We start from the raw sequence: 12,073 nt of genomic DNA on the forward strand, positions 1-12,073 counted from the left end.
ATTTTTCAGCAGAAACTTTACAGGTCAGAAGGGAGTGGCATGAACTATTTCATATACTGAATCAGAAGGAACTGCAGTCAAGAGTCCTCTACCTAGCCAGATTATCATTCAGAATTGAAAGTGATTTAAAGTTTCCTAGATAAACAAAGGTTAAAAGAATTCACCACCACTCAACTGGCCTTACAGAATATGTTAAAGGGACTTCTGTAGATAGAAATGTTCTTATTTAAGCCTCAGTATTTTCACCAGTGAAAATAAACCCACAGAAATGATAGTAGACCAATTACTTACTAAGCAAGTGTGAAGTTGAAAAAAAAAGATAGTTAAATCAACTAAACACAAAATCAGTCAAGGTATACACAAAAAATGCAGATTATGACATCTAATATATAAAGTGTGGAGGAGGAAGAATACATTTTTTAGACTGTTTGAAATAGAGAAACCATCAACATAGTATATATTGTTACATAGTTAGGACACTGTCTGTGAACCTTATGGTAATCACAAGCCTAAAGCATATAATTGATACACAAAAAATTTAAGGAAAAAATCTAATCACAACACTAAAGAAAGCCATCAAATAAAAGAATAGTTTAAGAGGAAGAGAGCATCAGAGAGGAACTACAAAAACAACCAGAAAACAACCAAATGGCAAGTACATATTTATCAATAACTACATTAAATGTACATGCATCCATCTGTATGCTGCCTACAGGAGACTCATTTCAGACCTAAAGGCATACATAGACTGAAATTGAAAGGATGGAAAAAGATATTTCATGCAAATAATAGGGAGAAAAGAGCAGGCGTAGGAGTGCTTGTATGAGACAAAATAGATTTCAAAACAGAGTAACAAGTGACAAGGACATTACATAATGATAAAGGATCAGTCCAACAGGAGGATATAACAATAATAAATATCTATATACCCAATGTAAGAGCACCTAAATATATAAAATAAATACTAACAAAACTGAAGGGAGAAATAGACTGCAACTCATTCATTTTATGAGATATTAACACACCACTTAAATCATTGGACAGATCAACAACCAGAAAATAAATAAGGAAACAGAGGCATTGAACAACATACTAGATCAGATGGACTTAACAGATATTCAAAGAACATTTCACCCAAAAAACCCTAGGATTCATATTTTTCTCAAGTGCCCCTGGAACATTCTCCATAATAAATCACATATGAAGACACAGAAAGAGCCTCAGCAAATTAAAAAAGGTTGAAATTGCATCAAACATCTTTTCAGATCATAATGGTATGAAACTAGAAATAAATTACATGAAGAAAACAAACAAAAATAACAAACACATGGACACTAAACAACATGCTTCTCAATAATCAATAGATCAAAGTGCAAATTAAGCAATATGTGGAGACTAATGAAAACAAAAATGAAACAGTCCGACATTTTTGGGATTTCGCAAAAGCAGTTCTAAGAGGGAAGTACATAGCAGTTAAGGCCTCCCTCAAGAAACAAGTACAATCTCAGTGTAAAGGCACAACTAAAGAAATCTAAAAAGAAGGACAAAAGAAACTCAGTTAGTAGAAGGAAAGACATAATAAAGATCAGAGCAGAAATAAATAAGAAAATAAAACAATACAAAAAAAGCAGTGAAACCAAGAACTGATTCTTTGAGAAGATAAACAAAATAGACAAACCCCTAGCCAGATGATTTATCAAGAAAATGACAGGACACAAAGTCAGAAATGAAAAAAAAGTTACAATTGACACCACAGAAGTAAAAAGAATTGCTAGAGAATTTTATAAGAAATTATATGTCAATAAATTGGTCAACCTAGAAGAAATGAATAAATTCCTAGAAAAGTACAACATTCCTGGAATGTCTCAGGAAGAAGCAGAAAATCTGACCACACCAATTACCAACAACAAAATTGAATTGGTAATCAGGAAATTCACAACAAACAAAATTCCAGGAACAGTTGGATTTACAGCTGAATTCTAACAAACATTTAAAGAAGAGCTAATACCCATCCTTCTCAAAGTATTCCAAAAAGTAAAAGAGGAGGGAATACTTCCAAACTCATTCTGTGAGGCCAGCATCACTCAAATACCAAAACCAAACAGACACCACAAAAGAAAATTATAGACCAATATCCCTGATGAACATACATACAAAAATCCTCAACAAAATATTAGCAAACGGAATTCAAAAATACATTGAAAGGATTATCCATCACAAGAGAGTAGAATCTATTCTAGGGATGCAAGGATGGTAGAATATTTGTATATCAATCAATGTGATATGCCATATTAATAAAAAGAAGGATAAAAACTACATGGTCATCTCAATAGATACAAAAAAGCTTTTGAGAGAATTCAACATATATTCATGATTAAAAAAAAAAGAGAGGTATAGAGGGAACATACCTCAACATAATAAAGGCCATATAGGATAAAACCACAGCTAGCATCACACTCAGTGGTGAAAAGCTAAAAGCTTTTTTTCTTTGATCAGGAACAAGACAAGGATGTCTACTCTAACCATATTTATTCAACAAAGTAACTGGAATTGGTCATGGCAATGGTCATACAACATGGAGAACATAGTCAAGGATTGTATAAAATCTTCCTACATTGACATAATAATTGTACTAGTAGGGATGAGGATTTAATAATATGGATAACTGTTGAACCACAGTGTTGTATACTTAAAACTAATATAAGACTGTATATCAATGATACTTGAATAAAAAAATGTTAAAAATCCTAAATATAGAAATACCATTCTACCCAGTAATTCCACTTCTAGGAATTTATGCAGAGAAAACAAAATCCCTGATTCAGAAGGATAATATACACCCCTATGTTTATTGCTGCACTATTTATAGCAGCCAAGATAGGGAAGCAACCAAAGTTTCCATCAATAGATGAATGGATGAATGGATGAAGAAGATGTGTTACATATTTACAATGGAATATTATTCAGACATAAAAAATAAAAAAATCCTGCCATTTGCAACATCATTGGACCTAGAGGGTGCTATGCTAAGTGAAATAAGCCAGGGAGAGAAAGATGTATACCTTATAATGTCACTTATTTGTGGAATCTAAAAACAAAACAAAACAAAATGAACAAAAGAGCTGTAGAGACTTAGAAAAGGAAGTGAGGAAGTGACTGGTGGTTACCATGAGGGAGGGGGTGAGGGGAGGGAAAGGGTGGTAAAGGGGCACAAAAACTTTCAATCATGTAATTTGGTTCAGGGATGAAATGCTGCATGGAGAATATAGCCAATGATTCTGTAACATCTTCCTGTGTTAGCAGACAGTAAGTGCACTAATGGGGGAGAGGATTTAATAACATGGGCAACTGTTGAATCACTGTGTTGTATACTTGAAACCAATATAAGATTATATATCAACTATAATTCAGTAGAAAAAGAAAGCACATGCTGAAACATTTAGGGGTATAATGTCGATTTACTTTAAAATATTTCTGCATAAAAAAGTGAAGACATAACATTTCACTGGCATCAAAAATATGGCATTCAGCGGGAATGTAAATTAGTTCAACCATTGTAGAAAGCAATATGGAGGTTCCTCAAAAAACTAAAAATAGAAATACCACTTGACCCAGTAATCCCACTCCTAGAAATTTACCCTAAGAAAGCAAGATCCCTGATTCAAAAAGACATATGTACCCCTATGTTTATCGCAGCACTTTACAGTAGCCAAGACAGGGAAGCAACCTAAGTGTCCATCAAAAGATGAATGGATAAAGAAGAGGTGGTCCATATACACAGTGGAATATTGTGCAGCCATAAAGAGAATAGAAATCCTACCATTTGGTACAACATGGATGGAGCTAGAGGGTATTATGCTTAGTGAAATAAAACCTGGTGGAGAAAGACAAGTACCAAATGATTTCACTCATTTGTGAGTATAAAAACAAAGCCAAACTAAAGGAACAAAATAGCAGCAGACTCACAGACTCCGAGAAGGGGCTAGTGGTTACCAAAGGGAAGGAATTGGGGATGGTCAGTTGGGAGGGAGGGAGAAGGGGATCAAGGAGCACTATAATTCACAATTACCATATGGGTAGGTCACGGGGAAGGCAGAACAACAAGGAGAGGACAAGTAATGACTATAGCATCTTACTAAACTGATAGACAGTGACTGCAATGGGGTGGTTGGCGGGGAGGGGGGAGGACTTGATAATATGAGTGAATGTTGAAACCAAAATGTTCATGTGAAACCTCCATAAGATTGTATATCAATGATAATTCAATAAAAACATGGTACTCATGAATACATTTTTTAAATACATAAGAATTGTTGAGAAAAATATAAAATCTCACCAAGACATTTCAGAAAATGGGGATGTGAAGGGAAAAACATTCAAATAAATGCAGAGAGAGACCATTTTCATGTTGTGAAAGTCTCATTATTCTAAGCTCACATGTATATTCCATAAATTTATGTGGCTTATTTTATTGCATATGAATTTGTTTTCTGGACTATGTACATTTTGTGGTTAAAACATCAGCTAAGTTATTAGACCTAGCGTAAGTTGTTTCCCATCTCAATGAGTTTTAATTCCTCAGGTTTCTTTATAGGAGAGAAATTTAATAAAGAGCATCACCTAGTGACATATACTAATATCTGCATTTCATTCTTCAGTGCTAAGGAAGGTCGTTTTGGTCTGTTTTTTCAGCTGACTTAAATCTAATTTCTACATTTATTTCATTTGTACTTCTTTAGGAACTGTCCTTTCTAATCTAAAAATTATTATTTTTTTGGAAATCAGCATGGATCTCAGTACATACTGGCTCTGTCACTTCCTAGCTGTATATTTTGGTGCAAACTAGTTAGTCTTTCTGTGTCTTGATTTCCATGTAGTTGATTGAAGGATTAAATGCATTAATATTGAAAGTGCTTAGAACCTATAAGTGCACTATTACAGTTGATACTATTATTGCTTCCATGCATCTATACATACATCTATAAATCATTAAATGATTTAGTAATTAATAATGAAGATATAATTTGGTTGTTTGCCCACATTCTGCAAAAGAAGACATGTGTATGTATATAAATACTTATACATACATACACACACACACACACACACATATATATATATACACATATATTGCAGAATGGAATCCTGTTACTTACTTTTTCCAGAATCTGTGTTTTTTTTTTTTTTACTGTAGTACAGTACCACTCTATCACACATCAAAAGCATTTCTAAAGGTGAAGAAGCTATATTACATGGAAGAAATGGCATGAACAAGTTATTTGGTGACTAAAAAGGCTTGGAATAATAATGGTAATAGCATAATAATAGCTGACATTCATTTAACAAGTAATCATTGAGCATCTCTATGTGCAAGGCTATGCTCCAGATAGCCTTGAGGTACAACAATGAACAAAACAAAGATCCCTGTCCTTTCAGAGATAACCGTTCAGTGGGTGGAGACAGACAATTAGCAGTAAACATAATGAGTAAATTCTATGTTACAAGGTGAAAAGTGCTATGGGAAAAAATAAGGCACAGATATGATGAGCAAAATAATCCAAACACAAGAGGTTATATATGAAGTTCAAAAATAGTCAAAAGTAATTTATGGTGATAGATGTCAGAATAGTGGTTAACTTGGGGTTACTGACTAGTAAAGGGCATGAGGGAAACTTCTGGAGTGCTGGAATTGCCGGTATCTTGATTTAAGTGATGGTTATACAAGTGTATAGAAATATAAAATTCAACATTTAGAATTTGTTCATTGTATTTGTATGTAAATTTTACCTGAATTTGAAAGTTATTGTAACAGTTTAAAAAAATAATAGTATACGGTTGTCAAGTTCATGCCTTTAAATAAAGCAGTATAATTCTTGCTTTCAGGAAAAGTAGGAGGTAGAATGACTCCCAGGCAGAAAGATCTGTTTGGATTCTAACCGTGCCCCTAGTCAGTTTCCTTACCATTGTGAAGTTACCTTGTGTGAACCTTACCTATTTGTAAAATGGGGACAGTGATTTCTATAGTATAACACTGCTGTATTAAATATAGTATCTGTAAAGCTCCTGGCCCCTAGTAGATGATCCATTCATAGTGTTTATATATATAACTTTATGACTTTTGGTTTAGACATTTTCTTTCAAATGATCTAAGAAGCTCTGTGGGCATGAGAAGTAGGTAAACTAGAAATTCTTGGGCAGGGAAAAAAGAAAGAAACCTTGATACAGAATTCCTATTACATTGAAAGAGAAGCAGCAAACCTCCAGTGACAGATAGCATTTATATAAGAAGTGGCAGACTTCTTTTTTAGTCTATTTTAGGGGCTATTTTAGTATTTGGGAGGGATAGGCATTTAATAACATTAACCTCAATTGTTTGATTACAATAGCAAGCTTTAAAAACAGTATTTCTGACTGTTTCAACTTGACAAACTGCCCTTCATTTCTTTGTTACAACTAAGTAATACTGTATTGCTAACTGTAATAAATAACACACAGAGAAACTTTTTGAGAAACCTTACTAAATCAAATGATCAAAATTTTATATTTTAAAATTATATACTGAATTAAAAATAGAAAGTGGTTAGAAAAGCATATTCCATTACACTGAAATTTATTTAAATTATAAAATTGCATATTTAAATTATAAATGAAAGTATTTGTGTAATTGAGCATGACCTTATATATACCACTTTTTAAAAAATTATTTGATCTTGTTATGAATTTATTTGTGGGATCTACTTTCTTTCATGAATTTCTTTGTGGAATCTGCAAAACTATTTTTTAAAAAAATTTTATCGGTTTGAAGAAAAATCATGGCATTATGGTGAACAATGACCTAAATGAACGAGATAGGAAATGAATTAGTCCTGGGGAAATTGCTAGAACCAGCTGAGGTTAGGAAAGATGGTCTATGGAACAAAACTGACATCCTTTAGCAGGGGATATTACAGCATGTCCACAAAGTCAGGAAACTTAAGATAAACTGACTTTTAAACTGGTATTTACACTTTGAAATAGTGTATTCAGTATGTTTTCTGGAGAAGTACTCTAACGTAGCAGGTTCAATTGTTGTTCTGGAAAAACGCATAATTAACACACTACAGAGTGTCCAGAACATCTGGAAACACAGGAAGAATAGTGTATTTATTATACTTCACTGCAGATCATGCTGTACATACTATTTGAAAGTGCAATCGAACCATTACACGCTGTTCAAAAATGAATTTCTCCCATGCTTCTTGCCTCAACATTTGTGGCCGCCAGCTGAACAAGGCAGGTGCAGTGTGAGTGGCTGCCAGTGGACAATGACAAAAACAGGACTTACTGAAACACACAAGTGTTTCTTACAAATAATTTGGAAACACTTTTGGAATCCATTCCTTGGCAATAGAAATAGTACATTTCAGATCCTATTAAGTGATTGATTTATATGTGGGAACTTCTCGATTGGCCATTCTGGAAATACTGAACGATGCTATGCTACTGTTTGTAAAAGGGAGAGGATATCCTACAAAAATCAAAATCCCAGAGGAAGGAAGCCACGAGGGAGTGTGCTGTCTCTGCATGGTCACGATCATTTAATATAAAGTCTGTCCTGTAGAACGCTGACGACACAATTGGTTGCAACCGAAATGCGCCCTAGGGGATAGATGGGAGACAAAACAGGATTCCACAAAGCAGCTCAATTATATGTTCGGACAAGCCTCTGATCAGTCAACCTTTCTGTATTTTTCCATTCATATGACTTCCTCTTTTCTATGCTCCACTTATCAAGTACATTTTGCCCACACATGGGACATGCCGATAGTCCAAAAATCAATTGTGTTCTCCCCAGGTGACTGCAGAGATGACTAAAAACCACCAGGGAATTTAACTTAAAGCAGGGATTTTGCTGTTGTTCAGTGCTGCATTAGAAAGCTGAAAGATTTTGAGAGAGTTTTAACTCAAGGGCTGCTGATCTCACCAGTATCCACATGTGTTTTCAACATTGTCAGTATACTGAATAATAATGTCTTCAATGTCTAGTTACTATTTTATATGTAGCAGATGTGATAGTTAAATGCAAATTCAAATAAAATTATTACTGAATTCACAATATTCCTGAAATTATATGTTTCTTCAATTTATACTAAAGGCCTAATTCAAATGTGCAGGTCTGTCATTGTTTTTGCTGTTAATGAGGGAGTCTTGGCTTGGGAATGATTGGGAACCATTGGTAAAATTATTAGCCTTCACTGTGCTATAAATTCTGTAAAACCTATAGAAGCTTTTTCTCCAATGTAGCAATAATTCCATCTCTATATTTGGAAATGCTTTATTGAGGTACAGTTTGCATATCATAAAATTCACCCATTTTGAGTGTATAATTTTCTGATTTGGTAAATTTACAGTGTTGCACAGTTACCATCACAACCCAGTTTTAGTACATTCCCATAACCTCAGAAAGGTCTGTCCTGCTCAGTGTTAGTCAATCCCATTCCCACCCTTTGCCCCAGGCAACTGATCTCCTTTCTGTGTCTATAAAATTGCTTTTTATGAACCTTTCCTATAAATGAAATCATAAAATATGCAGTCATTAAGTCTGGCTTCTTTCATCTAACATAAACTTTTGAGATATATCCATGTTGCAGCGTGTATCGGTAGTTCATCTTGCTCTTTTTTTCTTTTTTCTTTTTTTGCTGAAGAGTATCCCATTGTATGGATGTACTGATTTTGTTTACCCATTCAAATTTTGATTGTTTCCATTTTATGGACAATTATGAACAATTCTGTTGTGAACATCTGCATATCTCCATGTGGACATAATATTTTCATTTTTCTTGGGTATATGTACCTAAGAGTGAGATTGTTGGATCATATGGTAAATTTGTGTTTAATTTTTAAGAAACTGCTATAGTATTTTCCATAGTGGATGCACCACTTTATAATCCAGTCATCAGTGTTGAAGGCTCCATGTTGAGGAAGTTCCACATCCTCACCAACACTTGTAATTGTCAATCCGTTTTGATTATCCCCATTCTAGTGGGTATGAAGTCTCATTGTAGTTTTAATTTGTGTATTCCTAATGACAATGATGTTGACTCAGCATCTTTTCATGGACCTATCTGCCACTGGTGTATCTTCTTTGGTGAAATGTCTATTCAGATATTTTACTTATTTTTAAAGTTGGTTTGTCATTGTCTTACTGAATTGTTAAGCTGTCTTTATATGTATGTTCTATATATAAATTCTTATCAGATATATATTTTCTTCCAGTCAGTGACTTGTTTTATTTATATATATAATATCTGACATCCTTCCTTTCTTGCTCTCCGGCCATCTTGGGGGCTGCTCTTTGTTGGAGGCCCTCCCACACCTAATGCAGGATGATGGTAGCCACAAAGAGGACAGAAAAGTCGCTGGGGTCAGTCAACTCCAGGCTCTAACTCGTTGTGTTGGGATACAAGCAGACTCTGAAAATGATCAGCCAAGGCAAAGCACAGCTAGTCATCCTCACCAACAACTGCCCAGCTGTGAGGAAATCTGAAATAGGGCACTATGCCCTGTTAGCCAAAACTACTAACCGTCACTACAGTGGCCATAATATTGAATTGGACACAGCATGTGGAAAATACTACAGAGGATTTTCCAGTTATCATTGATCCAGGTGATTCTGATATTATTAGATGCATGCCAGAACAGACTGGTGAAAAGTAAATCACAAAATTTTTCTTTAAAAACAATGGCCAGAGCTTATTTAAAAAAAAAATATATATATATACACACACACACACATATATATATGATATATAAATATATGTATATGACAAATGTATCTCAGTTTAAAAATACTATCCTTCACATTAAGAAATTAACAGTATGAGACACAGTAGTCCGTCTGGTAGCCTGGGGATTTGGAATTCTGAAGCCTGACAAACTGTCCTCTGCTCTTCCCAACTACATGGTGCATCATTGATGAAAATGTATTATTGTTTATGAAAGCAACCATTGTGTGTGCAGTTTTGAGAAGATTTTTACAAGTGGAAGATCTGTTGAGAACATGTAGTCCAGCATATTGCCTCAGTAGATAAGTGATTATGAAGTTGTGGGTTAGGCATTTCTGTTTTCTTTTGTGGTGTGTATATTGTGGAAATATCCAGTATGCCTGGGGATAGGGTGGGGCGGGGTGGGGGAGCCACATCATTTGAGAATGTGAAGAAATGGCTTTTGTTATCGTTAAGTCAAAGTGGGATTCCAGTACTTGAGTGTATGTATAAAAGTGTGTGTCTTTCTCTGTGTGTGTAAATAAATAAACATGGGTGAGGGTGCATTTCAACCAGGGATCTCCTTAAGGAAACAGAGGAATAACTGGACCTACCTTCAGTAATGAAAACTGTATATACAGCAAACCATAAAAGCCAAAAGTGGATTCTCATATCGGCCTGTTTCTTTCTAAGAAAATGGTGCTATAACCCTTGTCATTTCAGGAATTCTGGTCTACATTCTCTTTTTGGTTTTGTTGGTTTTTCCCAAGATTGCTATTTTCCACCACCAAACTGGCTGCTTTTTGCTCCACATCAGACTCCTTGAGCCTTTGCATATGTTCTTACTAAAAAATGAGTCTGCATCAGTTGTTTTCTATAGAAAACATTAAAAATTATCTTATGTGTGAATGCCCTGCAGTCTCTGGTCAATGCAGTTTTTTTTCTTCTTCTCTCTTTTCTCTTCTCTCTTCCCATTTGATAGAAGGAATCTGTTTACTCCTTGAATCCTGAGCAGAAAATATTTTCTCCACTGCCCCAAAGTGTGGCACTATGAAGATCACTATGTAATGCCATTAAGCACCTCCCTCCACCAAAAAAAAAATAAATCCAGCAACTGAGATTGATTACTCAATAATATGATTTTGGCAGTGGTCCCCAGACCTGGCTGTATGTTAGTCACCTGTGATGTGTGCTTAAAATGCTGATCCTCCAGCCCCTTGGAGAAAATTCTCCTGCTGTGTTGATACTGGTGGTTTGGGAGCTAGTAGGACAGCTAGTAGCTCCACAGGCCAGGGTCCAAGCATTGTGTCATTACAGCATGTTCAGCATAGTTAGGAGGATGGGCTCACCTGACTTGACAGCCTGGTACTACAGACTCTTAGGCACAGAGGTGTGGGCTATAGCTGGTGGGGACAATTACAAAACTCTATCATAAGGGGCAAATGTGGATGAGATTTAGGAACCATGGGGAAATATAGCAAGACAGACTAAATCTTATGCAATGAGAGAGATTGGAAGAAACAAGCTATCAGCCAAAAGGTCTCCTGACTCCTGGCTGGGTGACTTGTGACTGAGTGCCCCATTTGGGTAGTGTGGCTCAGCCTTTGGGAGGTGGTTGAAGGAGGGAAGGTGTGAGGGGTGCTGGAGAGCAGAAGTACCCTGCCCGAGCAGGGGTCAGAGTTTCAATCTGACGAAAGGTACTCCCTAGCCTCCATTTCCCATCCCTGCTGTTCTTCTCAGGCTCTGGTTCTAGAGTATGTAATTTGCTCATTTCCTCAGGATGCTTAAGTTCTTGGAAATAGGTCTATGGAAAGGAGTTCCCTCACCCACTCCTTAAACATCTCCTTGTTTTGTTTGTTTTTTGGTGGGGGGAAGTAGCCTTTCTTTAACATAGCTTCATGTGACATAACATTAAAAAATATCCAATTTTGGTTCTATCCGATGAGAGGAAATGAGATTGTGAGGCTCCATTCTAATGCAGACTTTGTCACTCATTGGTTTGGTGACTCCAGCAGATTACTTCAGCTGCCCGGCTTGCAGTTCCTCCTTGCATAAAATGGCACACTGGTCCAGATCAGTGGTTCTCCTCATGTGGCCCCGGACCAGGAGTATCAGCATTCCCCGGGAACTTGTTAGAGGCAAATCCTTGGGCACCACCGCAGACACACTGAGGTGCACTTGGGACGGGTTCCAGCCATCTGTGTTGGAACAAGCCCTCCAAGGGATTCTGATACTCAGCAAAAATTGACAGCCGCTAGTCTAAAACTAGTTGTTCTCAGCTTGGCTGCATATTAAAATCACCTAGGCAGCTTTTATAACCTACCAATCCT

The 12,073-nt window shown here is 35.9% G+C and overlaps 1 protein-coding gene and 1 pseudogene across 2 annotated transcripts in view; both read left to right on the forward strand.

The window, feature by feature from the left end:
* Positions 1-12,073, forward strand: part of C2H9orf85 (chromosome 2 C9orf85 homolog) — a 191,046-nt gene that overhangs the window by 76,889 nt on the left and 102,084 nt on the right. The window lies entirely within an intron of this gene.
* On the forward strand, positions 8,353-9,696 carry LOC108398060 (large ribosomal subunit protein eL30 pseudogene; annotated as a pseudogene).

This window comes from Manis javanica, chromosome 2 (assembly GCF_040802235.1).
Source record: "Manis javanica isolate MJ-LG chromosome 2, MJ_LKY, whole genome shotgun sequence".
Lineage (NCBI taxonomy): Eukaryota > Metazoa > Chordata > Mammalia > Pholidota > Manidae > Manis > Manis javanica.